At 51.4% G+C, this 26,654-nt stretch overlaps 1 long non-coding RNA gene across 1 annotated transcript in view; it reads left to right on the forward strand.

Moving 5' to 3' along the window:
• LOC132582187 (uncharacterized) overlaps positions 1-26,654 on the forward strand; it is a 45,705-nt gene that overhangs the window by 2,256 nt on the left and 16,795 nt on the right. Inside the window, exon 2 of the long non-coding RNA XR_009556178.1 lies at positions 25,780-25,854. This is a non-coding gene — a long non-coding RNA (uncharacterized LOC132582187). The remainder of the gene's footprint in view (positions 1-25,779; positions 25,855-26,654) is intronic.

The following is a 26,654-nucleotide window of genomic DNA, read 5'->3' on the forward strand; positions in this document are numbered from 1 at the left end:
TGAAAGGCACAAGAGGAGCGGGGCCAAACTGGCAACGGAGTTGGGCAGAAAACAAACAAGCCAAGTGTCTGGCCGCAGACATTTTGGAAGCGTATCCATCGGCACTAAGGGAATTGTTTGCGCTGCCCGGGCTCAGGGAAGGGAGAAAGAACTCCTCTGAGCTTGTGCAGGGGGATCTCCCCCTCGCCACCCCACTTAGCGAGCCGTCTTCCCTCTGAGTCTTGTCTCCTTGAAGAAGGAGAAGGCGTGCATGAAAGGAAACCTCTCCTCTTCGTGTGTAATATTGGCGTGTCCGTTAAGGTGCCGCTAACGTGGAGAACAGTTTAGAGTCCAGTGGCACCTTTAAGGCCAAGAGGTTTCATTCTGGGCACAGGCTTTCGTGCGCATGCACGCCTCCGAAGCCGACAAAGTTTGATTCTGGGTATAAGCTTTCCAGTGCATGCAAATTCCTTCAGATACTCCTGCTAACTGTTACAACAGTTAGGAAGTCATGAGCAAAGGACAGGGTCGCCATGCCCCAAGGGTTGTGTAGATTGTTCAGCGGATGCTACGAGCCGCCCGAGTCCTGTGACACAGGGGAGGGGAGGGGAGGGGCGGGACAGAAGTCCAAAATTAATTTTTTAAAAAACCGACACCCAAGGTGCTTTCCCAACCCAACCGAAGCCCGTGCAAGCCCCAACTCCATGCCCTTTTGAGGAGAACTTGAGAGCTTTGGAATCAAGTTCGTGGACTGATCCGTGTCGGTGCTGTGAGCGCAGGGGTACCCGAGCAGGCTGGCTGCAAGCCCGAAGCCTCTTCGTCCCCTTGAAGGTCTCCCGGGTGCCTTTCTGACCCGCCCGGCCTGGACGGAGCGAAGGGCAGAGAGCAGAAGTTTCAGGCCCGAGGTGGGAGGGAGGAGGCGGCCGAGGGGAATATCGATCGCGAGGGAAGAATGTCCAGCCTCCCCCGCCCAGCTCCCACCCCAGCAACCCGGCGCCGCATTCCAAAGGCCCGGCGCGCTTAGCTGCAACCAAGGCCTGGCGACGCGTCTTGACCGAGGCTCCGAAGGTGCGATGATCCGCCCCGGAGATGCCCCGAGCCCTCCCGGCTCCCCGCCTCTTCGCTCCTGGGATGCCACCCACGGAGGCACCCCCCCCCCCCCCCCAGCGACGGGCTCTTCCGTGGGGTCTCCTCTTCTCTCTCTGGTTCTGGTCGCGCATCCCCATCTGCCCCTCCCTCCCTCCCTCCTCCTCCTCCTTCTGTCTTTCGGGTGACTCTTGTGAAGCTCCCTCTGACCCTCTGTGAGCGCCTGGACAGTTTTGCCCCTGGAACCTTCAGGCCCTGCTTATGGTTGCCAGCTTGTCTGGAGAAAAACGTCTTGCCCTTTTAATAGAGGTTTCATGGGGTCTTATTTCCGGGCGGTGTTAATAAGTCCCAGGCCACGAAGAGTTTCAGCCGATGATTTTATACCCAGGAAGCCTCTGTTCAAAGGAGCAGCCGTTACAGCGTCTCTGCAGTTGCATCAGGAAGTAAACTGAAATCTGCAGGCTTACTACCTTTTTTTTAAAGAAGATGATGATGATATTGGATTTATATCCCGCCCTCCACTCCGAAGAGTCTCAGAGCGGCTCACAATCTCCTTTCCCTTCCTCCCCCACAACAGACACCCTGTGAGGTGGGTGGGGCTGGAGAGGGCTCTCCCAGCAGCTGCCCTTTCAAGGACAGAGTCTCAGAGCGGCCTACAATCTCCTTTCCCTTCCTCCCCCACAACAGACACCCTGTGAGGTGGGTGGGTCTGAGAGGACTCTCACAGCAGCTGCCCTTTCAAGGACAGAGTCTCAGAGCGGCCTACAATCTCCTTTACCTTCCTCCCCCACAACAGACAACCTGTGAGGTGGGTGGGGCTGGAGAGGGCTCTCACAGCAGCTGCCCTTTCAAGGACAGAGTCTCAGAGCGGCTCACAATCTCCTTTCCCTTCCTCCCCCACAACAGACACCCGGTGAGGTGGGTGGGGCTGGAGAGGGCTCTCACAGCAGCTGCCCTTTCAAGGACAACCTCTGCCAGAGCTATGGCTGACCCAAGGCCAAGCTAGCAGGTGCAAGTGGAGGAGTGGGGAATCAAACCCGGTTCTCCCAGATAAGAGTCCGCACACTTAACCACTACACCAGACTTGCTTTCCGGTTCAATAGAACTGGGCACTTCCTAGTACATATGCAAAAAAAAAAAAATGTAGCTTTCTAGCGCCATCTTTACTTAAAAGGAAGCCCCACTGAATTCAGTGCAGATTTTAAAAGGCAAAGGTAGTCCCCTGTGCAAGCACCAGTAGTTTCCGACTCTGGGGGTGACACATTTACTCGGAAGTAGTAGCAGGAAGATCCTGCTGCGATCTTCTGCAAGATAGCAGTGAAATAAGTTGCATCGAAACGTGTTTGGCTGTACTAGGACTGGGGCGGTGTGGGTGGGGGGTGGCATCTAACTTCGGAAGTGATGTAACTCGGGAATATAAGGAGGGACGGAAGCCCTCTCTCCTCTAGGAAGGAGCTGGAACCGTGGAATATCGATTCAGTGCTTTTTAAAAATCTGGATACAAATTGCCTCAAAGGCAACTTTCTGCAAAGTGAAGGCTTGGTGGGGGAGGAGGGGGGAATCGAAACCGCTTTTTAACCAGCATATGCAAAAGTGTTCTGCTTAGAATAGCCCCGCCGGTCCCCCTTTCTAGCTGCCATTCACAGCTGTAATAGAAGGGCAGAAATCACCTAATTGTCTTCGGCTGTTTTCTCTCTTTGCCTTTCTTTACTTCCCATTCCCCCCCCTCCCCATACCTCTTTCTTCGCTGGGAGCTTCCTAATGACATGCACCGAGGGGGCTGAAAGACGACCAGACATCAAAGCACAAAGAAAATGACATTTCCCGCCCTTTGATAAGAAAGTCACACTCCGAAAGGGCTTGGAAGCAGACGGGCCCCCCTCTCGGCGCCCTTGCCTCCGCGGCGGCGGGGGGACCCACAGATTTGCAAAATGCCCGCTTCAGAAAGAGGGTGCCCCCAAAAGGCTGCAGAAACTGGGGCTGAACAACCACCCCAAACCCAGGTCTTGGGGATAAGGGAACGGGCGCGGGAGGAGGGGCGAGCCGGAGGACACACGCTTGGGACCGCGATGGGTCTAATTATTGTGAGGGCTAACAAGGCGAAGGAACACCCAAGTCGAACTGAGCCGGTCTCCTGGGAGACTGATGGAGACCTATTTTACAAGCTGTAATTCCGCTTTAGACGAGTGGAAGCTAAAATCAATTCACACCCTCTTCTTTCTTTCCAGAAATATTCCTAATCCTGCCGTTCAAGAAGGCGATTCTCCCAAACCCCCGCCCTCCCCAGTATTAATCTAGCAATTTCGTGGATCCAAGTGGGATGAGAACCGGGGGCACCCACGGCCGATTTTACCAACCCGTCGACGCCTCCCTTAGCACCAGTAAATATAAAACAGTCAGAAGGGGCATTTGTGTGGTCCACGGATCATCTCTTTCCCTGACGGATCGTTGGGCAATTTCTCCAAGAAACAAACAAAACACGCCCAAGTTAAACAAAACAACAAAAATAGCCTCCCCCGATCTCTACTAGCCTGCTGTCCTCCTTGTCGTTCAGGCCCGGAGTCTGTGACTTTGCCATATCCTTAGGGAATTCTCAACTCCCCCCCCCCCCCCGCTTCCCGGAAAAAAATTATATTGTTTGTATTTTTCTAACAAAACAAAAGAATCCCGAGTATTTTGCGCAGTTTAAAACTCGCCCGAGTCCACCAGAAGCTAGCCGTGTCTCTGCAGCCTTTGAGCGCTTACTCAGAAGTAAAGTGCGTTGGATTCGAATCCTGCTTTGCACTCGGAAGAAAGTTCCATTGAACGTGCTGGACTTACCAGGAAACTTTTAAGGATGGAGCGATGGCTTCTCACATTCTGTAAACGACGTTTTAGGAATTCCCTTGCAATATGCAGTGAAATCGGTTAAATATTTAGGAATTTGACAAATAACACTTCAAACCTTTCTTTAAGTAGACTCCCTCCAACGTCTCAATTTTTAGCAGCAGGATAAATTTTTATTATAGAAATCTTTAGCTCGTTTGCTTTGTTATAATCAAAGATCACAAGTGACAATTATATATGCAAACATATGAATGGATGGACGCGTTAAACGAGTACGTGCCATCCTCGCATTGATTTCTGCGGCTACTCGTATGATCATGTAAAACGGCAAAACTGGATGGAGGACTCTTATGAGAGAGGGGGCTGCACGCCCTACCCGGGTGGCCTCTATAAACTCATTCCGCTCATTTCAACCGTGATGGGTTGAGGCTGATATTTTATTCTTGCTTTTCCAAATCGTTGCTCATTTAGGATCCAGCTGAAACAAATTGCAGAAGTCGCCCCGCAAAAGACGCGGTTTATTCTTATAGAGCAATGCGGGTGGGGGGGGGGGAGGCCAATGGCGCAAGAAAGAGAATGGTTATTAGACAACAATAGGCTTGGGGGGGGGGAGATATTTTTTTACATTCCAATCCCAATAAAAAGAAAGGCTTTTACACCCTACGTTTTTGTCATTCGCTTCCACCGGGACCGTCCTCACCCATTACCCAAGAAGATCCCAAGCTGAAGCTGACACCACAGGCATCGAGGTCGGGATAGAAAGCTGGACTATAAAATCCATTTGGGGGGGGGGGGGGAATTGTGCAATAGATCATCTCTTTCTTGCACCGTTTGGCTTCTTGCCCATATTTGTTTGCTCGCTTCCCCCCGGCCGGATTAATCTGCCCTTCTGCCTTTCACCGAGGTGGCTCCATCTGCCCTTGTAGGAAGTTTCTGTGGGCAGGGCTGCAAACGGGCTCTGCTGGTGGGGCCGGATCAAGCCGCGGCGGAAAAGCTGGACACCGTGCCGTGACCAGTGGGAGAGGTGGGAACCGGGCTCTAACGTGCCCCGGGCACCTGGGATGTGCTCTGGTTTCTCCCAGCTCTCTGTAGCTCTGCCTTGAAATACACACCCCCGCCAGCACCTTTACTCGGATCATGTGAGTTCCACGAGTTTATTCGGACTTGGTAAAGCAAGCTGAGGATCTCAGTTTTGGTCCTGCATTGGCGCGGCCTCCCCAAGCGCTCCCTTGCAAGTCGGGTGTTTTCTGAGCGAACCGCAACACTGTCCGTGAGGACAGAATAACATACTTCCGAGTGACCGCCTGGTCGCTAGAAGAGGGATCGCTTACCCACCTGTGATAGTAAGACAAACAGATCTGTCTGTCTCTTTCGCGTCGCCCCTGCTTTATGTTGTATACACAAGGCCTACCAACCTGGGAAGAAAATCCTCGTCTCAATAGTACTTCCTTCTGAGTCAGCCTCTCCCAGACAGATCTCGGGAAAAGGGTGTGTGGTTATATTAGGAAACTCCCGGAACTTCTATTTTCTAACCAGCACTCGAAACACCGAAGGTGGCTGGCGTCGGGCGCATTTACGCAGCACTGATCCTGCCCCACCGGTTACTCTCCAAGTAACGCGCAAAGTGCTGCAGCTTTGAAAGAGCGTGACTGGAGCAGGAGCGCGTTTTATTTGTTTTGTATTTATTTGTCTGTTGCTTTCAGCGGGCGGAGAATTTTACAAATAGTTCTTTATTGGCGTCAAGAAAAATGCACCGCTGCTTCCCACCTTTTCAAGTGCGCCTGTGTGCCCTCGGCTGCTTTCGGGCCTCCCAGTTCTCCTACGGTTCCTTTCAACCGGAAGGAAGGAAGGAAGGAAGGAAGGAAGGAAGGAAGGAAGGAAGGAAGGAAGGAAGATTTGCTCATTTACTGATTCCCTGAGGCGTTCTAAGCGCTGATCTAGTCCGGTCAAAAGCCAAACGAATTGTTCTGGAGGAAACGGGTTGGCTGGGGGTTTCCGTGACCAGTCCCCCGCAAATCACAGCAAATGGCACCGGAGCACAGTTACTTTTCAGGAGTTTCAACAACCAGTTAAAACTGCAGCCCTGGTCTGGGAGGAGGGGCAGTTAAAAAAAGGCGCGGGGGTGGTGGTGGTGGGGAGTCTAGCTGGGATGTTTTAAGAACATTGTATGCCTCTTTATCACCGGAGGCGTATAATTTCTGCAGAGCCTGTTTCTCAAAGGGCCGCACTTCAAATCGGAGAGTATGAATGGGTAGGGAGGTTGCCAGGTGGTAAGGGCCTCCCCCCCCCCCCATTCCCGTGTCTCCTTCAGCTGCCTCAGGGGTTTAGTGGGAGAAGGAGTTCTGGTATTACTGAAGTGATGTGAAAAGTCTGACTTTCAGAGGGCTGCTGAAGATATACGAAAGTGGCCGGAATCCAATAGGTAGCAGCCTAACAGGCTTTCTAAATGGCCCTGTAGCCTTCGATTCAATTATTGGGGTCATGAAAAGATTGGGGTCAATAGTCACGATGTTGTTCAGTTGAATAGTGCAGCCCCCCCTCTTTGCTGAAATGTCACAGGAGCTGCTGCGAGATCCAGAAGAACCATGGTAACCGCTGCAACCAGCTTAAAGTGAACAGCTGGAAGTAGGAATGGCCCAGAATTGCGGAAATGGCCCGTTTGGCCGGGTCTTCATGGCTGGCACGTTTGGGTCTGGGATTCAGCGAATCTCGGCGTTGAAGCACCTCAGGAACATTGTAAGAAGCCTTATTCTATTGGTCCTTTTAGTCCAATATTGTCTCTTCCGACTGGCAGCCGCTTTGAGGGGTCTTTCCTTGGGACTTTGAGTGGACAAAGCAAGTGCCTGGTTACGGAGCTAGCCCCTCCCCCCCCCCCCCCCGTAAAAAGAAAGGGCCATTCGAGGACAGGCTTCCGGTGTTTTAAACTTCTTCCCAGTCTGTAAAGTTTTGTTTCCATCACACGGATGCTGAGTCTGCATTAATTACTAAGGAAAAGACCTCCAAAGGAGTTTGAGTTCTACTTCGCAGTAAACTTTCGTTCTAATGGCCGAAACAATATTTCTCCTTCTGAGTATACTGTAGCTGCTTTGATAACCCAGTAGTTTGAAGGTTTATTCAGACGAAAGACCCACAAGACTCCGAAGCTGGGAGACGATTTGATCAATCTAACAGTCATCGCGAGCTGTGGATCTGGAGTGAGGACGGTCTGGATCACCGCATAGATCAAGATGGGTAGCCCTGTTAGTTTTCTGTAGCGGCACAAACGACTCACCAAATTTGTGGCAGAGGATGAACTGGGTGAGTGACTCCTGAAAGCTCCGAGCCAGCCGCAGATCCCGCCGTCTTTAAGGCGCTGCTGGACGCCTGCTCATTTCCTCTTTGTATAGTTTTACATTGGGCTCATGCACGAAAGCTCCTCCCTTGACACAAACGTGATTAGTCTTTAAGGCGCTCCTGGATTCTTGTCCTTTCCTATAGGATCATTGCACAATTCCATCTCTGCTGCCCAGTTCCAGCTACCTGCCCTTTGCGACGCGCCCCTCCCCCTCCCTCCCTCCCCCCCGGCACCGAGAGCCTCCCAGAGGGCTTCTGGGTCTCCTGCCGGGGCCATCTGTCTCCGATAAGCCCCCGATCCGTTCTCCCCCTTATCTCGGCTGCCATCAAGGCACTGGAAGCCGTTTATCTCAGGTGCCTTTAATCGCACTTATCAGCCGGCCAGACGCATTTAGGGAGCGCAGCTCTGTAACCTGAGATGCTGCGCCGTTGATCCTGGAAAGCGCCCTTGGGCGCCCCTCCCTCGCCTCGGCTCAGCAAACAAGGCCCCCCGGCCCTTTTCGTCAGCCGGCAGAGCCGCCGGCAAGCGACACCTCGTCCGGAGCTCGGAGGTCGCTGCAGGCCGAGAGATCCCCGAGAGACTGGGGGCGGGCAGGAGGGGGGCCCGGCAGTGCCGGCTGAAGTTGGGCCTGACTTTCAGGCCGAGGGTTTTGCGCCCAGATTTCATTTTATTTTGGGAGCCCTGGCGGCCCAAGTAGGATCCTCCACGTCCGGGGGCCCTAATCCCAGCGCAAGGAGGCAGCCGGCAGGAGAAGACCGCGGCCTCTGTGCCCTGTTGGTTGGTCCCTGGGTGGGACCGGAGGCTGGAGGAGATAGACAGACCCTCCCTCAGCTGATCCAGCAGGGCTCCTTGACCCTGCGCAAGTGGCCACGCTTCCAGCGGGCCAGAGTCCTTCATAGGCCTGCGGGGTCCAATCGTTTATACAGGAAGGCCCCGCGGAGAGACGCCTCGCCCCGGGGAATTTCACCGTGGAAGGAAAAAAGGGCGAGCTGTGGAGTCAAGTCGTGTACATCGCTCATTAGGGCTGTTAACCAGTTTTGATCAATCCTTTGAACCGATTGGTCGATCTATTTGCATATTCTGGGGGTCGCAGCCTGGTGGCCTTTTGGGGAGGCGCGGATACCTCCGGCCTTGTGAAGTTTTCTCTCCGTTCAAAAGAGAAAAACATGCGGCAAGGACACTCCAACATCTCCTGGCCCCACGGCCTGCGGCTTCCACGGTTTGCTTTGGGCTTTAAACCTGGCCCGCCAGCGCCGCGCAGCTAGAGCCCATGCATATTTACTCGGAAGTAAATCCAGCTGAGATCAAAGGGATTTTCTCTAGGTGTGTTTCGGACTGCAGCCTTCATCCATTAATGGCCCAAAGAGATTTCCTCCCTTGGGAGTGAAGCCCCCGCAACTCTGGAAAGGAAAGGTCCCTTGTGCAAGCACCAGTCGTTTCCGACTCTGGGGTGACGTTGCTTTCACAACGTTTTCACGGCAGACTTTTGACGGGGTGGTTTGCCATTGCCTTCCTCAGTGGTCTACCACGCAACTCTGCGGGCGTGCTGAATCAATGTGGGCAGAAGCGGGCTGCCCAAGTTGTGACTGGGGGATTCCTATCCAGAACTCCTGGGGATTTTTAAAAACCGGACTCTCACGCGCTGGGAGTCCCGCGCTTCGAGGGCGCTTTGGACGCTGCAAGCGGCAGCCTGCCTGCAAGCAGTGGCTCGCTCCTACCCTGGTGGGAAACGTTAGCAGAGCGAGATCAAACGTGTTGAGCGCTGGGAAAGTGGAGGCCGGCCACGATGCTTTCGCGCTTCTCTTTGGAAACAAAACCCCCTGGAATGCAGTCTTCAACACCACCACCACCACCACCACTAAAACGTCTCTCGTTTTTGGCTCCCTTCACCCCAGAAGGGGGCTAGATTCTGATACAAGTGAAAAGGGTCAAATGAGCCCCGAAGACGATCATCCCTAGGTAGGTGGGGCGGCCCTCCCGCCCTTGACAAGAACTGCCCCCCCGCCGCTAGGCTGAGTTCCTCCGAGTTCCTAAACGCGCTTCAGTCAACCGGACTACGAAGGGTTTTACGTAGCAGTAGAAAAAAAAAAATCTGTAGCACCTTAAAGACTAAGAACGGTCAGTGGGCGCAGCCAAGCTGGCCCTGAAGTCTGCCTAGTTTGGGTAGGACAGGCCTGATACGGGCTGCTGGCCGTGCGGACTTCGAAGGAAGCACCGCCGAGTTTTCGCGGCCTTCGTGCCAAGCCAGCGGCTCCGAGGCGGGCGCGACCTTGGCCGGCTGCGCTGGCACAAGCTGCCGAGGCAGAAAGAGAGCCCGGGGTGTCTTGCGCAGCACCGCTTTGGAGCAGGCCGGCGGCTCCGTCTTGCACCGCTGTCCTCTCCCGTGGAGCCCGCAGACAGCAGCGCAGGCCGCCTCCGCAGGAGGAGAGGAAGGTTTCCAAGCGCGTTTCCTGCGGGAGCCCAGGCAGGGGGGAAAGGGCGCTGTTGACACTGGAAACCAAGCATGAAATTAACAAAAGGCTGGGTGGACGCACACACACACACACGCGCACACACCATGCAAATCACAGCCAGCCCGAAGAAACAGATCAAGACCGAGAGCCGCGTTGCTGTCTGTAGCAGCAGGAAAAGAGCCAGCGGCCCCGCGCGCTTTCGAGACCCGGCAGGAGCGGCGGCGCGTCACTCCTCCCTTCTTCACATACAGAAGAAACACGGAAAAGTTTGAACGAGAGGCGGCTGCTTGCCGGGCGGGGGGTGGGGGGGGGAGACACCCCTGGAACTCCCCTCTCCTTGATGGGATCTCGGGAAAGCAGAACGAGCAGAGAGCAGTATTAAGGAAAACAAATCCTCTAGAAACATCCAGGCGGCTCCGGTCACTCCACCCAGTAAAGCGCGGGCACGCGGGAGAGCAAATCGCCGTGGACTCCCTCGGCCTTCCTTCCGAGCCCCGTACAGGAAGAGCGACCGCTCTGTAGATATCAGGAGGGGAGCCCGAAAGCTGCGGCGGGAAGTGGCCCCCGACAAGTTTCCCCCGGAGGCCCAGCGGCTGGAACCATCCCGCCCCAGCGTTCTCGTACTGAGGGCCTCTGGGGCGTGGGAAGGAAGGAAGGAAGGAAGGAAGGAAAGGAAGGAAAGGAAGGAAAGGAAGGAAGGAAAGGAAGGAAGGAAAGGAAGGAAAGGAAGGAGAGGAAGGAAACGAAAGGAAAGGAAGGAAGGAAGGAGGGAAGGGAAGGAAGGAAGGAAGGAGGGAATGAAAGGAAGGAAGGAAGAAGGGAAGGAAGGAAGAAGGGAAAGGAAGAGAAGGAGGGAAGGAAGCGAAGGAAGAGAAGGGAAGGGAAGGAAAGGAAGGAAAGAAAGGAAAGGAAGAAGGGAAGGAAGGAAGAAGGGAAAGGAAGAGAAGGAGGGAAGGAAGCGAAGGAAGAGAAGGGAAGGGAAGGAAAGGAAGGAAAGAAAGGAAAGGAAGAAGGGAAGGAAGGAAGAAGGGAAGGAGGGAAGGAAAGGAAGGAAGGAAGGAGGGAAGAGAAGGAGGGAAGGAAAGGAAGGAATGAAGGAAGGGAACGAAGGAAAGGAAGGAAGGAAGGGAGGGAAGGAGGGAAGGAAAGGGAAGGAAGGAAAGGAAGGAAGGGATGGGAGGGAAGGAAGGAAGGAAGGGAAGGAAAGGAAATGAAGGAAGGAAAAGAAGGGAAGGAAGGAGGAAGGGAAGGAAAGAAAGGAAGGAGGGAAAGAAAGGAAGGAAGAAGGGTAGGAGGGAAGGAAAGGAAGGAAGGAAGAGAAGGAAGGAAGAGAAGGAGGGAAGGAAAGGAGGGAAGGAAGAAAAGGAAGGAAGGAGGAGAAGGAGGGAAGAGAAGGAGGGAAGAGAAGGAGGGAAGGAAAGGAAGGAAATGAAAGAAGGAAAGTAAAGAAAGGAAGGAAAGGAAGGAAAGGAGGGAAGGAGGGAAGGAAAGAAAGGAAGGGAGGGAGGAAAGGAAGGGAAGAAGGAAGGAAGAAGGGAAGGAAGAAAGGAAAGAAAGGAAGGAAGGGAAGGAAGGAAAGGAGGGAAGGAAAGGATAGAAGGAAGGAAGGAAAGGAAGGGAGGAAGATAGGGAGGGAGGAAAGGAAGTTGGAGGAAAGGAGGGAGGAAGGAAAGAAAGAAAGGAGGGAGGAAGGAGGGAGGGAAGGAAGGAAAGGAAGGAAGGACAAGAAAGAAAGGAAGGAAGGAAAGGGAGGGAGGGAGGGAGGAAGAAAGAAGAAAGAAAGAAAGAAAGGAAGGAAGGAAGGAAGGAAGGAAGGAAGGAAGGAAGGAAGGAAGGGAGGGAGAAGAGGGAGGGAGGAAGGAGGGATGGAAGGAAGGAAATGGAGGAAGGAAGGAAGGAAGGAATGATGGAAGGAAGGAAAAGGGAGGGAGGGAGGAAGGAGGGAGGGAAGGGCGGAAGGAAGGAAAGGAAGGGAGGAAGGAAGGAAAGGAAGGAAGGAAAGGAAGGGAGGGAGGAAGGAGGGAGGGATGGAAGGAAGGAAATGGAGGAAGGAAATGGAGGAAGGAAGGAAGGAAGGAGGAAGGGAGGGAGGGGCTCTTTGAACCGGGCAGGTATCTCTGCAGCGGCGGGGCTTTGGCTGTTCACAGGAGGGTGGGGCGGGTGGCGGAAGCGCAAAGCGGAGCATTCAGCAGCTTTCTGTGATGCAGCCGCCCGGGGAACCTGTGCTGACAGCGAGGTGCTTTCCGGGGAAAGAAGAAACCTGCCAGGCCGAGAGGAAAGGAGACGCCCGACAGGGCTGCCGGGGCTTTAGGGGCGTTTTCCTGCCAGGGCTTCGCGACGCTCAGCCGAACAAGCCACGCATCCTTTGCACACCGCCCTTCCTGGCCCCGCAGAAGGAGCAAGAACCTCTCCGGACCCTCCCCCCGCTGGCCTCCCCCCTCAGCAACTGCCGCCAGCCCCGCCCCCCCCCCCCGACCCAGGGGGCAGGCTCTGGTTCTGGCTTCTCTGAGAAGAGCAGCATTTCCCTTCGAGTTGCTTTACGCAGGCTTCGTGCCGGACTCGTGCAGCGGGAGGGCTGCTTAGGCTGCTGTTTGCTGAGCCGCGGGGTCTTCACGGCCCTGCAGTCCTGCCATTAAGCAGCCGTTCAGCAGCGCAGAGTCCCAGCCTGGGCCGCGGCCCTTCGCGTGCCCAATTCCTCTCCTGCCTTCCACTTCTCACCTAAAGCTTGGGGCGGGGCCGGGCGGGAACCTCTCTCTCTCTGGCTTTCTATTTAGAAAAGAACCGTAGGCAATTCGTCATGGGAATGCCGATCAATCAACGGACAACTTGCCTTTTCCTGGTTCCGCAGAAGAAAGCTTTGTTTTGGACGGCGGGGGCGCGCCTAGCTGTAGATGGGTGTGGTCAGATATGAGGAGTGGGACCCCAGGGGGTTTTGTACTGAAAACAATTCAGCCCCCCGCCCCCCAACGGCTGCTCGATGCAATCCAGAACCACCTTTAAGCCAAAGATCTTTCATCCCTTTTTTTTTAAAAAAAGAAACACGACGGTTTTCCATCCCTGAATCGACTGAACACTGCCATGGCACACAAGAGCGAAATGTGAAGCTCACGCATTCGTTTCTTATACGTATAGGCCGCTTTTCTCCCCGCTGGGGACCCGAAGCGGCTTACATCGTCGTTCTTTTCTGCTCCTGGTTATCCTCAAGTCAACAGCCTTGGGAGGCAGGCTGGGCTGAGAGGAAGGGACTGGCTGAAGAAGGTCGCCATGCCAGCTTCTAGGGCACCGAGAGGGGATTTCCAACCTAGTCTGACCTCTTCCCTTCCGCGATTGCAGCTGGTGTCTTTCAACAGAGGTGCTGCTACAGGCATCCTACATCTCAAGGAGGGCAACAAATAATTTCCGCTCAGGGTGGACTGGGTTATCCTTAGAAATAACGGTAGACAAGGGCCGGGAAAGGAAGGGCAGAGAAAGTCCGGCCATTGCCTGTGCTGTCAAACTGACCTGCTAATTGCCCACGTCCCAAAAGAGCCAGGCCAAGCTCTCCAGAGTCGACGCCCCCTTGTCAGGAAGGGGAAGCTGCACAAAAGCTCTTCTCCCTGATTTCAGGGTTTCCAACAAGTTTTATTGGTTTTCAACAGGGAAAGGAACGGGGAATGGGATAAAGTAAAAAAGAAAACACAATACGTTCTGGTATTATTTTGTATCGGAACACTTTCATAAAAACCTTAATTCTACAATATTTTCTTTACACAGATGGTCCCCTGTTCTTTTGTCTCCACTGATTCTCCCTGCTTTCAATGAGTCTTGTGCAGGAGAACCTCCCGGGGGATTGAAACGGAACGAAGAACGTGGCAGGCATTCCCCAAAGATCCACGAAAACAAGGCAACTTGATCTGATCTGGGCGCTGCTGTGTTGTCCTGATGCTCCTTCGCCAGAGGCAGGAGACTTCACCCATTTTATTGCGCGCTCGTCTTGATTTCTCTTCACTCCCCCTCCCCCCCCCCCCGGCGCTCTTGTTCCCAAGCCTGTTAAATGGCCACAGTGAATCATGGTTGAGTTTAATTTAATTTGCGCTCCTCAGACTGCCTTGAACAGCGTCGTTAATCTTTTCACGGGGCCGCCCAGGCCTCGCCAGAAGCAGCTTAGGTGGCCGCCTGGGCTCGGTCCCTTCAGGATTCACCACGCGGAATGGTCCTTTCATGCACTCGGGGCATTTCCAGGCAGGGAGCGAGAGAGTTCCGGGAGGAGCTGTCTAGCTCGCCTTCCTCCTTCCACACGTTCACCTGGCGTGCGCGGGGCCTGGGGCGGGGAAGACAATCGAGACAAGGGGAAATGCTGGTCTTGACGCGGCCCAGCCCAGAAACAGCCACTCAGCAGCGAGCAACAAGTTTGCAAATGCAGCGAGCCTCAATGACATAGCATAGCGTCGCTACCAAGGCGGTAAAGAAGGGTCTGTTGAACACACGCCGACACACTAAGCTGCCTTAGGCGGAATCAAACCACTGGTCCGCCAACGCCAGTCTTGTCTACTCAGGCTGGCCGCGGCTCTCCAGGGTCTCAGGCAGAGGTCCTTTTCGTCACCTGCGCTGCCTGGTTCTTTTAACTGGAGATGCCGAGGACAGAACCTGGAACCTTCTGCATGCCGAGCGGAAGTTCAACCGCTGAGCCACAGCTCTGAGTTAGAACATTGTTCCATCTAGGGCAGTATCGTCTACACTCAGACTGGCAGCGGCTCTCCAGGGCCCCAGGCAGAAGTCTTTCCTATCACTGCCTGGGCCTTTGAACCGGAGACTCTGGCGATTGAACCGGAGACCCTTCGTGGAGAGCCAGTTTGGTGCAGTGGTTAAGTGTGTAGACCCTTATCTGGGAGAACCGGGTTTGATTCCCCACTCCTCCACTTGCACCTGCTGGAATGGCCTTGGGTCAGCCAGAGCTCCGGCAGAGGTTGTCCTTGAAAGGGCAGCTGCTGGGAGAGCCCTCTCCAGCCCCACCCACCTCACAGGGTGTTTGTTGTGGGGGAGGAAGGTAAAGGAGACTGTGAGCTGCTCTGAGACTCTCTGGAGTGGAGGGCGGGATATAAATCCAATATCTTCATCTACCTCACAGGGTGTCTGTTGTGGGGGAGGAAAGTAAAGGAGATTGTGAGCCGCTCTGAGACTCTTCGGAGTGGAGGGCGGGATATAAATCCAATATCTTCTTCATCTTCTTCGTATTCCAAGCAGAGTCTCAGAGTCTCAGCCACATAACCGCTGGTACAGAGAATGCGTTTTAGTTTGCCTGCCTCAATCAGAGAATATATTTTGTAGTGGGACTAACCATTCCCAGCTCATTCCCATTGGCAATACGAAGGCAACGTTTCTCTAGCCAAGCGGTGCATTTAAAGAAAAAAGCGATTCGGGGAGGGGTCTAGGATTCCACCCCCCAGGAACGTTGTAATCTATTCCTTTTGCGAGCGTAGGATTCATGTGACCCAACGGGCGAATAGATCATCCCCCCACCCTGCGCCAATGCATTGCTTCGCTGAAGCTGCTCGCTGCCAAGCGCCGGTTGTTCCCGAGCGTCATAAACGGGGAGTAAAAAGGACGTCGTGTCCTGCTTTCTGCCCCTGATCTCGAGAACTACCCCTGCGTTGCCCTTCCTTTGCTGAGCTCAGAGAACAAACGTGGATAGATTTCCATTCCACCGCCCCCCCCCCCACAAGCTATCATCACGAGGACCACCCAGTAGGCGACGGTGTTTAAAGAGTAATTAATCCTCTTTAAATGGTCTTGGCTGCACCAAGCTCTTACTTCACTATAGGCCGATTCAGGTGGGTGGCCGCGTTGGTCCAAAGCGACAGAACAAAGTTTGCGTCCAGCGGCACCTTTAAGACCAACAGAGTTTAATTCCGGGTGTAAGCTTTCCTGTGCAAGCTTCCGTACAGAATGCAGATTTGAACCCGGGTCTCTCAAGCCCTAGTCGGACCCTCGACAATTTGCATCGGGCTCCGGATAATTCCAAGCAGCTCATTTCCAACGGAACATGTTAACGGACCATCCTACCTAATTTCACTCAGATTAGACATAGGAAAGCGTACTTAATACTTGTTCTTTGCTTATTTATTTATTATTTGTCAGACGCTTATGTGCTTTGCAATGTCTTCCACTGGCCCTTTCAAACACGATTCTTCGGCTACTTCATACTTGGAAATCACGAGGATCCGGTATGCAGCGGTGTGCTGTTGAACATCTTTATTCGCCGCCCTTGACACCTATCCGGGTTGAAAGTGCTTAATCTGGGCGGGATCGCGCTCCACCTCTCTGCTCCGGGAGAATCGGACCAGCCCAAGACTGTCTCTAAGCCCGCGGCGCTCTGCGGTTCACCGGCTGCGGGCGACAGAGATGCGTTCCTTTCCCGGTCTCCCTCTTTCGGCCGCGGTGGGCAGATTCGCTCTCGTCTCGACCCATCCGAACTTCCTTCTCGGCTGCTGGAATCCATTTTCGGGATTCGGAAGGGAGCTGGAGCTCTTTGCCTGCCCGGTTGCCGGAGAGCGGTGCGGGGCCGTCGGGGCAAGGGGCGCAGCCTGGCCCGGGCGGGGGAAACTGACACGCTTGCCCGCCTCCTTTGTCTGATTTCAAAGCAAACAGAGGGATTCGGACCTCGCCAGGGCTGCGGGACAGGGACATTTCCCCATCACGTCTCGGCTTTGTTTCGAATCACGGGGCGTTAATCCTATAAATGCGATTTAATTAGCGGGAAGCTAATTGCCACCCGCAATCGTTCATCTCATTACTAATTGACTTGACGTACCCGAACCTGTTTCCCTTCGCATTCCCCAGTCAGAGCGATGAATGATAGAACGCCGGCTTCTCTTTGGCACTCCAGCCTTTGGACCGAGGCTGGAAAAGCAGAGTGCTTGCTTAGTTGCCAGAGAGCTGCAGAGGTTGGCCTGTGGGACTGGGATCAGGGAGAGCCAGGTTCGAATCCCCGCTCTGCCCTAGAAGCTGGAATTGGGATACTTTGGGGAGGTCATGCACACTCAGTCTAGCCTACCTCACATCTGAGAGGACAAGACTTCTTCTCTGGAGGGAAGAAGAACAACGTTAGCCGCTGAAGGAGGAGGATAAAGGAAGAAGAAAAACTGAAGATGTATACCCCGCCCTTCTCTTTGAATCAGAGTCTCAGAGCGGCCTACAATCTCCTTTATCTTCTTCCCCCACAACAGACATCCTGTGAGGTGGGTGGGGCTAAGAGCTCTGATAGAAGCTGCTCTTTCAAGGACAACTCCTGCAAGAGCTATGGCTAACCCAAGGCCATTCCAGCAGGTGCAAGTGGAGGAGTGGGGAATCAAACCCGGTTCTCCAAGATAAGAGAGCTATGGCTGACTCAAGGCCATTCCAGCAGGTGCAAGTGGAGGAGTGGGGAATCAAACCCGGTTCTCCCAGATAAGAGAGCTGTGGCTGACCCAAGGCCATTCCAGCAGGTGCAAGTGGAGGAGTGGGGAATCAAACCCGGTTCTCCAAGATAAGAGAGCTGTGGCTGACCCAAGGCCATTCCAGCAGGTGTAAGTGGAGGAGTGTGGAATCAAACCCAGTTCTCCCAGATAAGAGAGCTATGGCTGACCCAAGGCCATTCCAGCAGGTGCAAGTGGAGGAGTGGGGAATCAAACCCGGTTCTCCAAGATAAGAGAGCTGTGGCTGACCCAAGGCCATTCCAGCAGCTGTAAGTGGAGGAGTGTGGAATCAAACCCAGTTCTCCCAGATAAGAGAGCTATGGCTGACCCAAGGCCATTCCAGCAGGTGCAAGTGGAGGATTGGGGAATCAAACCCGGTTCTCCCAGATAAGAGAGCTGTGGCTGACCCAAGGCCATTCCAGCAGGTGTAAGTGGAGGAGTGTGGAATCAAACCCAGTTCTCCCAGATAAGAGAGCTATGGCTGACCCAAGGCCATTCCAGCAGGTGCAAGTGGAGGAGTGGGGAATCAAACCCAGTTCTCCCAGATAAGATTCCGCGCACTTCACCACTACACTGAACTGGCTCTCTGAAGACACTGAATGAACCTGTGGTGCTGCTGACTTCGTTGTTATGGGGCTAACCGGTTTTGCTAGTTCTCTGCTTTCTGGGGGGAAACATCCCAATGTCCCGAGCCTTTTTGATTTACAAAGCAAGTACCAAGACCTGAGTTAATATGAGTGAAGTGACCCAGAACATACACAATTGCACTAAAAAACACAGGAAATGTCTCAATTGGATCCCAAGCCCAAAGCCAATTCATAGAATCACAGAGTTAGAAGGGATCTCCCGGGTGAGTCCAAACCCCTGCACAAATGCAGGGAATTCACAAATACTTTATTTTGTAGGGAAGGGCAGCCAGCAACAGAAGCCAAGTAACTTGGGAGTCGTGACATGGATTTAACAGCATCTTCATATCATTTCAGTCCCACCACATTTTAAAATAAGTGCTCTCAGCGTGTGGTTTTTTTCTCAATGCGCCTGTGGCCACAGGGCACTCTGGGAGAGGCAGGGGCCGTCTAATCGATTGGTCTGGATGTCCCGCATCTGCTTTTCCTTGTATAAGCAGGAGTCTTGCGGCACCCTAAGGACCAACCTTTTCTTTTAATGCGAGCAGAAGCATTTGCAGAGCCGGCTTCGCCAGCCACGGAGAGCGTCTCGTTTTTTATGTATGTGTTGTCAAGTCATGACTGACTGAAGGCGGCAAGGGGTTGTCCAGGCAAGTGAGAAGCTGAGCTGATTTGCTGCTGCCTTCCTGTGCAAAGGCTTCCTCGATGGTCCACCATCCCAATACTGACCCAACTTAGCTGCTGAAATCTAATGAGATGGGGCTGTACCGTATCTTTCTCCATCCAAACATTTGGACCTGAGACAGACTTCAAAGGCGGCTCCTTTGAAACTATCATACTTTCCCCTATGACCCCACAAAGTAATAAAGTAACTTGACATAACTTACAACTTGACACTTTTTAAAAAAACAACAAACTGCTCCTATAGGGCAGGGGTGGCCAACGGTAGCTCTCCAGATGTTTTTTGCCTACAGCTCCCATCAGCCCCAGCCATTGGCCATGCTGGCTGGGGCTGATGGGAGTTGTAGGCAAAAAACATCTGGAGAGCTACCATTGGCCACCCCTGTTATAGGGAAGGGGTTTGAAATAGGTCCTTACTGCCCCCTTCCCCCATGGCTGTGAGCCGGGATCCAGCAACCTTTGTAAGAATTTCACCAAGACTGTAGCACATAGACCTTGGGTTAAACTAAAACACAATCTCTGAATTAATCTAAAGATGCACTGGGAGAATCCTGTGTGGCTTTGGTTCCACAAATGGGTATCAGCTGGACAGCCTCAGCCATGGAACATGCTGCCCCTTGTGATTCCATTTGCACCAGATCAATGGCTTTCTTCTCTTTTCTTCTTCTGTTTGAGAAGAGTAATCTCAGTGGGGATTATTTAAACTGGTAATCTGACAGTATAAATATGGAAGAGAGACGAAATCTTTTCATGACACCTAATCTAGTTTTGGTGTGCACATTGTCTGCTCCAGCCTGCAATTGTGTTAGGATAGGATCAGTGGTTTTCAATGAGCCCCTGCATGAATGGGCATGCTAATGCATGGGGAAGCGTGCTGGGCTCTCTAGCATGTGTGGAGCTTGATCATAGGATCCAAGTGTCATAGTTCAGATTCACTGCCTGGTAAATATTCAACCATGTGTAACATCCAAGTTTTCCATGATGGTTTCGTTGATGCTGTTGGTGAACATTCAAGCATGGAAGTCCTTATCCACAATGAGGAGGAAAGTGCAAGTAGTCATTCGTACCCAGTGACCTTGAGGATGCCATGTGATCAAGTAAGGAGTCTTGTGGTACTCCCCCAGTAGTGCAGAGTCTGGGTTCAGATGACTGTGGAAAAGAACTGAGGGGTTTGGTGGTGGTTGTTTTTTTGTCAGATGTACTCACAGACCTGAGCTTGCATGAACGCAAATCCTAAATCTTATACAGTTCCAATGATGTGCACCATAATCCACATGGTGCACTTCTAATTAACACCCAAGCAGTGAACAGCTGAGAAGTGAAACGAACCCAGGGTCAGCATCTCTGAACGTGTTGGGAGCTGCACTGATGCCAGAACAACGAAGTCTTATGACACCTTAAAGAGGAATATATTTGCTGTGGTACAAGTTTTCACGAGACCCCGGATGCTGTAGCTTACCGTTTATGACATATCAGGCTAATACGGCTCTTCCTCTGGACTGCATCAGCACCACTCTGATAAATCTGGATTTCACCACTCTGATAAATCTGACACACTTCATATCCAGAGCCACGTTACATCTAGAGTCATGGAGTTTTTTCCAACCTCCCTATAATAACGGGAATTGCAGTTTTTCTGGAGGTGCTGAGAATTATTGGTTAGAGATGAAAAACCTTTTTAAACTGGAATGACATGATGAGCAGGTGTGCCCAGAACCTTGATGACTGCCATTTTCTGGTGTCTCGCTTACCACTGTAACGGGTGACAGGGCCAGTGCTAGGGTTTTTGGTGCCCCAGGTGAGCTGCCCACGACAGAAATTTAAAAAAAAACAGAGAATTGTAGGAGAAATGACGATGCTTGAAACTATTTACATTTTTAATTTTGCTTTTTAAATTTTAATTAAAAAAAAAACTTGTGAGATTAAGCAATACAAATTGATCCTTTTAGAAGAAGAAGATGAAGAAGAAGATATTGGATTTATATCCCGCCCTCCACTCCGAAGAGTCTCAGAGCGGCTCACAATCTCCTTTACCTTCCTCCCCCACAACAGACACCCTGTGAGGTGGGTGGGGCTGGAGAGGGCTCTCACAGCAGCTGCCCTTTCAAGGACAACCTCTGCCAGAGCTATAGCTGACCCAAGGCCATGCTAGCAGGTGCAAGTGGAGGAGTGGGGAATCAAACCCGGTTCTCCCAGATAAGGGTCTGCACACTTAACCACTACACCAAACTGGCTTTAGCTGGAAGTGCCAGGGACAAGACCTGTTGCATGCGAGAAAGATGCTTTACATAGAATCATAGAGTTGGAAGGGACCTCCAGGGTCATCTAGTCCAACCCCCTGCACAATGCAGGAAACACACAAATACCTCTCCCTAAATTCACAGGAACTTCATTGCTGTCAGATGGCCATCTAGCCTCTGTTTAAAAACCTCCAAGGAAGGAGAGCCCCCCACCTCCCGAGGGAGTCTGTTCCACTGAGGAATCGCTCTAACAGTCAGGAAGTTCTTCCTAATGTTGAGATGGAAACTCTTGATTTAATTTCAACCCATTAGTTCTGATCCTACCTTCTGGGGCCACAGAAAACAATTCCACACCCTCCTCTATATGACAGCACTTCAAGTACTTGAAGATGGTGATCCTATCACCTCTCAGCCGCCTCCTCTCCAGGCTAAACATGCCCAGCTCCTTCAACCTTTCTTCATAGGACTTGGTCTCCAGACCCCTCACCATCTTCATTGCCCTCCTGTGGACCCGTTCCAGCTTGTCTTCATCCTTTTTAACATGTGGTGCCCAAAACTGAACACAATACTCCAGGTGAGGTCTCACCAGAGTAGAGGAAAATGATACCATCACTTTGTGTGATCTGGACACTATACCACTGAGCTGTGGTTCCCACCCCATGGCTCTGTTAAAGTAGAGTAGGAAGGATGAGTGGCAGCAGACAACTTCAACAGGAGCCAATTTTTAGAAACTGTAATTGGCTCTTCTTCAGGTTTTACAATTGGTTAATTTATTCCCGCTGGGCTCTGAGGAGTGCACTGAGCAGGCACTGTCTGCTTTTGCGTTACCTGGGTTTATAACAGACCCGGGGAACACAAAACCAGACGGCAGCATCTGCACTCCATGGAGCCTTCTTTCCACTGGGGAAGGCAGACTCCAAGCAGCACACGCGCTGCACGTGGGGAGAGCTGGTGCCTGGTGGAGTCCTCTAGGCCGGGCGGTGCCCTAGGCAGCCATCGACTCGGCCTACTCCCACGCACTGGCCATGCAGGTGAAGTCCCCGTAAGGGAAGCATTCCCTTCAAAACAGACAGGGGGAAACAAATGGTCTGTTTGCTTATTCCAAAGCAACACATTAGCTACTTAATCACAGGGTTGTATTGAGATGACCATTCTCTTTGATTCCCAGTCTTTATAGGTTACAGCCTTTAGACTGAAGAGAAGTCAGAAGTTTATCTACTTCCAGGAGTCCCAGCCAAAGATCACTTAGGTTTACTCTTTAAGTTTTTTATTTAACACCTATCTAATTATTCTTGTGTTTTACCAATTTATTGATAGCATATGGTTACAGAACTTAATTTCCCTTCGTTGCTTCAATACTAACCCATATGACTTTTCAATCCCCCCTCCCTCCAATATAGACTTCCCCGAGGTTATAGATTCTAATTCAATACTAAAGATACATCTGACTAATCAAAATTCGTTATATATATATATTTCCCCCCCCTTCTTGCTTCTTCGTTCCCCCCCCCCCTTATTACTAAAAAATTGTCCAATGTCTTCTTACATTCGACTCTTTCTCTATGTATTCTTTAAACTTCCTCCACTCTTTTTTAAATATCTCCAAATCATAGTCTCTTAATGTTCTAGTTAATTTATCCATTTCACTCCACGATAGAACTTTCATAGTCCAATCCCATTTATCCGGTATTTTTTCTTGCTTCCAAAGCTGCGCATACAATGTCCTAGCAGCTGATAGCAGGTACCAAATTAGAGTCCTATCTTCCTTTGGATATTTTTCTAATTGTAATCCAAGCAAAAATGTCTCTGCAATTTTCTTAAAGTCGTAACCCAATATTTTGGAGATTTCTTGTTGTATCATCTTCCAATACTCTTTCGCTTTTTCACATGTCCACCACATATGGAAGAAAGAACCTTCATGTTTTTTACACTTCCAACATCTATCCGACATTTTCTTGCTCATCTTGGCCAATTTTTTCGGGGTCATATACCACCTGTACATCATCTTAAAACAATTTTCTTTTATGCTCTGACAAGTTGATATCTTCATTGAGTTCTTCCAAAGGTATTCCCATGCATCCATTTGTATTTCTCTATTCACACTGATTGCCCATTTGACCATTTGAGATTTTACTACTTCTTCTTCTGTAGACCATTTCAATAATAACTTATATACTTTTGATATCAATTTTTCATTATCACCAAGCAGGACCCTTTCCAATTCTGTTTGTTCTCGTCTAATTCCTTCCAATTTTATATCATTTTCCAACAGGCTTTTAATTTGTTGCATTTGAAACCAATCATATTTATTGTCTAGCTCTTCCGAAGATTTTAATTCAATTTTATCTCCTCGAATCTTGAGCAGTTGGTTATATGACATTTCTCTTTTATCGTCGGATTCAGCTGTTATTTTTATTACTTCTGCTGGCACTATCCACAGCGGACCCGGACAATAAGCCATGTCTGTGAGGCAGAAGTTGCCATTTTAGTCTATTATTTTAGATTTTATATATTTTAAATTGGTCTTTGCTTGTTTTTATTGTTGATTTTTTTAATGGTGTAACCCGCCCTGAGCCTGTCCTACAAATATCGTAAATGAAATCAGAAACAGAAATGCATACACATAATTATTTTTTCCTTTATTTTGAGATTAAACGATCTCTAAAAGATCTTTTAGAAAGATTAGATGGTCTCACACACCCACATCTGAGATATTCAGGGATGTTCTGGGTGCGACTATGTTATCGGTCCATTTGCATGAAATCCACATGACCATGCCCAATTTGTCATTCCTGACGGTATATGAGTGTTTCTCTGAGCCTAGAAGGAATTTCCCATAGATGTATTTGTATATAAACTGTGAACTATCAACTGTTTCAAAGTTCCCCCCCCCCCCCCCTGGGCACCAGCCTATCTTTCTGTCAAGGATGGGGCACAGTTGAGAGAGTAAAACTTGTCCATGTCTTGCAAATCTGGAAACTAGAACAAGTCATCACGACTGATGCCTGTTCAATCCGTACTTCTAGTCAGTGCCAGTGCCAGGATTTCTGGCACCCTAGGTGGCAAGGGGCCCTTAGTTCCTTTTTAAAAATAAATAAATAAATAGTCTTTATTTGTTATTCTATTTAGTCCATTACAACAAATATTTGTATTTTCAACACGCCCTTCCTCCCTCCCCTCCCACCCTTTACTCCTAGTCTCTTCCCCCCCAGCCATGGGCACAAAGTCTTAGTCTTCCAATGAATGTCCGCCCTTCCTTCTATCGCTGTCCAATCTAGGTAGGTCTTCCATCTGGTCGTAATTTCCTTGGTTTTCACATCCCATGTTGTCTCCTTGTTAAGTACTGCCACAATGTCTGACTGTATAAATTCAATCAAACAATTGCGCCAGATTTCTACTGTCCATTTACTTTTGTCCTTCCAACCCAAAGCGATGACTGCCTTACCCGCCAATACCATAGCCTTGACTAAATTTTGCATGCTCCTGTCTATTATCGGGCCACCTGGGGGCCCTTAGTTCCAAGTGCCTCTGAGCTCACGAGCTGCCCCACCACCCCTGCTCAGACTTTCTAGGTGTGAGCGGGGGTGGTTCTATCGGTGCGTGTGTGTGCAGAGTGAGGGACAGAGATATGTACAATAGTGAGCTCCGGTAAGAAAGTGAGCCACACACCTGCAACTAGTATTAAAACAGTGTATTTACAGAATATATACAAAGTAACTAGTGCAGTGACAAACATAGATCTCAGTGACAAAGTGCTCCGCCAGCATCCACCTCTCAAGTGAGAGAACTATAGACAGGCAATGCAGTCCTTATATATGTACATCAGCTAATCAAGGCAGTCCATAATCTTGCTGACTCCAGCAGGTACTTTCCCTTTGTCCTTGTCCAGCCAGAACCGGCTTGCTGACAAGGCCACTCTGACCTGACCTGTCAGATAGATCCTGCTGGCATGTTGCTCCTGTCAGGCTGTGTAAAGGAGGACTCCATATACACCGACAGGTTCGTGCACTGGTAGGTGCTTGGAGTCCGGACCCCCTTGCCACGGTGCATCCATTGCAGCACTGCCCCCTCTGCCCTGCTCAGCCTCTTTTCCACTGGACAGCAGCAAGGGCAAGCACTGCCGCAGCAGGAGTGCCATGGCAAGGGAGGGCTGGCTTTGAGGGCCTCCCAGTGCATGCATTGCCCTGCCCCTGCTCGGCCTTCCCGGGTCTATCAGGCCCAGGAAGGCTGAGCAGGGGTGGGGCATCATGTGCACTGCCTGGGAGGCAATTGGAGCTGGTCCTCCCTTGCTGTGGCACCTCCACTGCCTCTGCTAAGCCCCTTCCATCCCCACCACCTTCCTGGGTAGCAGCGAGGGTGAGCATGGCAGCAGCAGGGCACGCAGCAAGGGAAGACGGGCTCTGAGCACCTCTCAGGCCCAGTGTACATGCTGCCCTGCTCCACTCAGCCTTCCCAGGTCTGAAGCACAGACCCCGGAAGGCTAAGCAGGGGCAGGGCAGGGCGTGCAGTGTGAGGCACTCCCTTGCCGCAGTGCTGACCTCCAACCCCCGCTCAGCCCCTTCTCTGCTGCTGCCTGGGCATGTGTGGGTGGCAGGGCAGGGGCACTGGGGGCAGCAGGGTTCCCACCACCTGCCCCTCAGGCCAAGCGGAACCTTAGACGGCTGCCTGCCTAGCCTACCGGGTTGCGCCAGGCCTGCTTCTAACGCACAAATTTCTGTAACACCACTCTGATCTATTTGGGTTGGTGCTACTGAATATATCAACAAGCCCCATGGCACAGAGTGGTCAAGCTGCAGTCCTGCAGTCCTAAGCTCTGCTCACGACCTGAGTTTGATCCCAGTGGGAAGCTGAGTTCAGGTAGCCGGCTCCAGGTTGACTCAGCCTTCCATCCTTCCGAGGTCGGTCAAGTGAGTCCCCCAGCTTGCTGGGGGGGGGGGAAGTGTAGAGGACTGGGGAAGGCAATGGCAAACCACCCCGTAAAAAGACTGCCGTGGAAACATTGTGAAAGCAACGTCACCCCAGAGTCGGAAACGACTGGTGCTTGCACAGGGGACTACCTTTACCTTTTTACTGAATATATTGCCTCTAAGATTTTTATCACAGATTCTTCTTTCTCTACAGGGTTTTGTAGCCGGAATCACGGCCATTCCACCAACCTGAAACTGGTTCAAACGTGCAGTGAGTGGACTAGGCATTGTAAGTGACCGTCTCACAAGTCCCCCTCCCCCACAGTGCATCTTGGGCTTTCCCATTTTCAGCTATTGAGAGCCGCTTGCTGATGGTAGGATTTGGCTGTAAATGCAGCTGTCAAGTGCAGCCCCTCCTCACAACCACCACATGAATCTTGACTCCTCTAGCCCCTTCCTGGATTCAGTGCTCTGAATATCACAAACAGCCTGAGTTAACAGCAGATAAGACACATTCTACTTGGGCATCTGGGCAGACAAAACAAGAGTATCATATCAACAGAATACTACTGGACAAACAAACATGACCATGGGAGTGTAATCCTCTCCTTTGCAAGGGGGGGGGGCGGGAATCTTGTTGACTGTGATTTTTCAGAATTTCGACTACCACATCCCTAGGGCAGTGCCCCTCTCCTATTTTTAGCAACAGAAGGACGCTTCTTCTGAATTAAAATTGGACATATATTTCACTCTTGTACCGTAACAAGGTTTCGAGTTTGTAACCCCAAAATGGCCTGACTTCTTTGGACTCCAGCTGTTGTTCTCTGCATGAGTCACTAATCTGGCTTCTTAATTCAAAGACTGCAAGCTCAGAGCACTGAATCAGGCGGAAATCTAACAGTCCACATTCTCTGAGGTCAAATGAATTTTATCTGTCACTCTAGACACTAAATTACCTCTTCTCAGCAGAGGCTGATTGAAAGAAAGGAATACCAGAGTAATCAATCACTCAGAGAAACAGCGGGCAGCTTCCTTTATGAGTTTGGACTTTGGAAGGGCTGGCACCAGGGGCTCTGGCACCCTAGGCCC

Source organism: Heteronotia binoei, chromosome 14, assembly GCF_032191835.1.
Source record: "Heteronotia binoei isolate CCM8104 ecotype False Entrance Well chromosome 14, APGP_CSIRO_Hbin_v1, whole genome shotgun sequence".
NCBI lineage: Eukaryota > Metazoa > Chordata > Lepidosauria > Squamata > Gekkonidae > Heteronotia > Heteronotia binoei.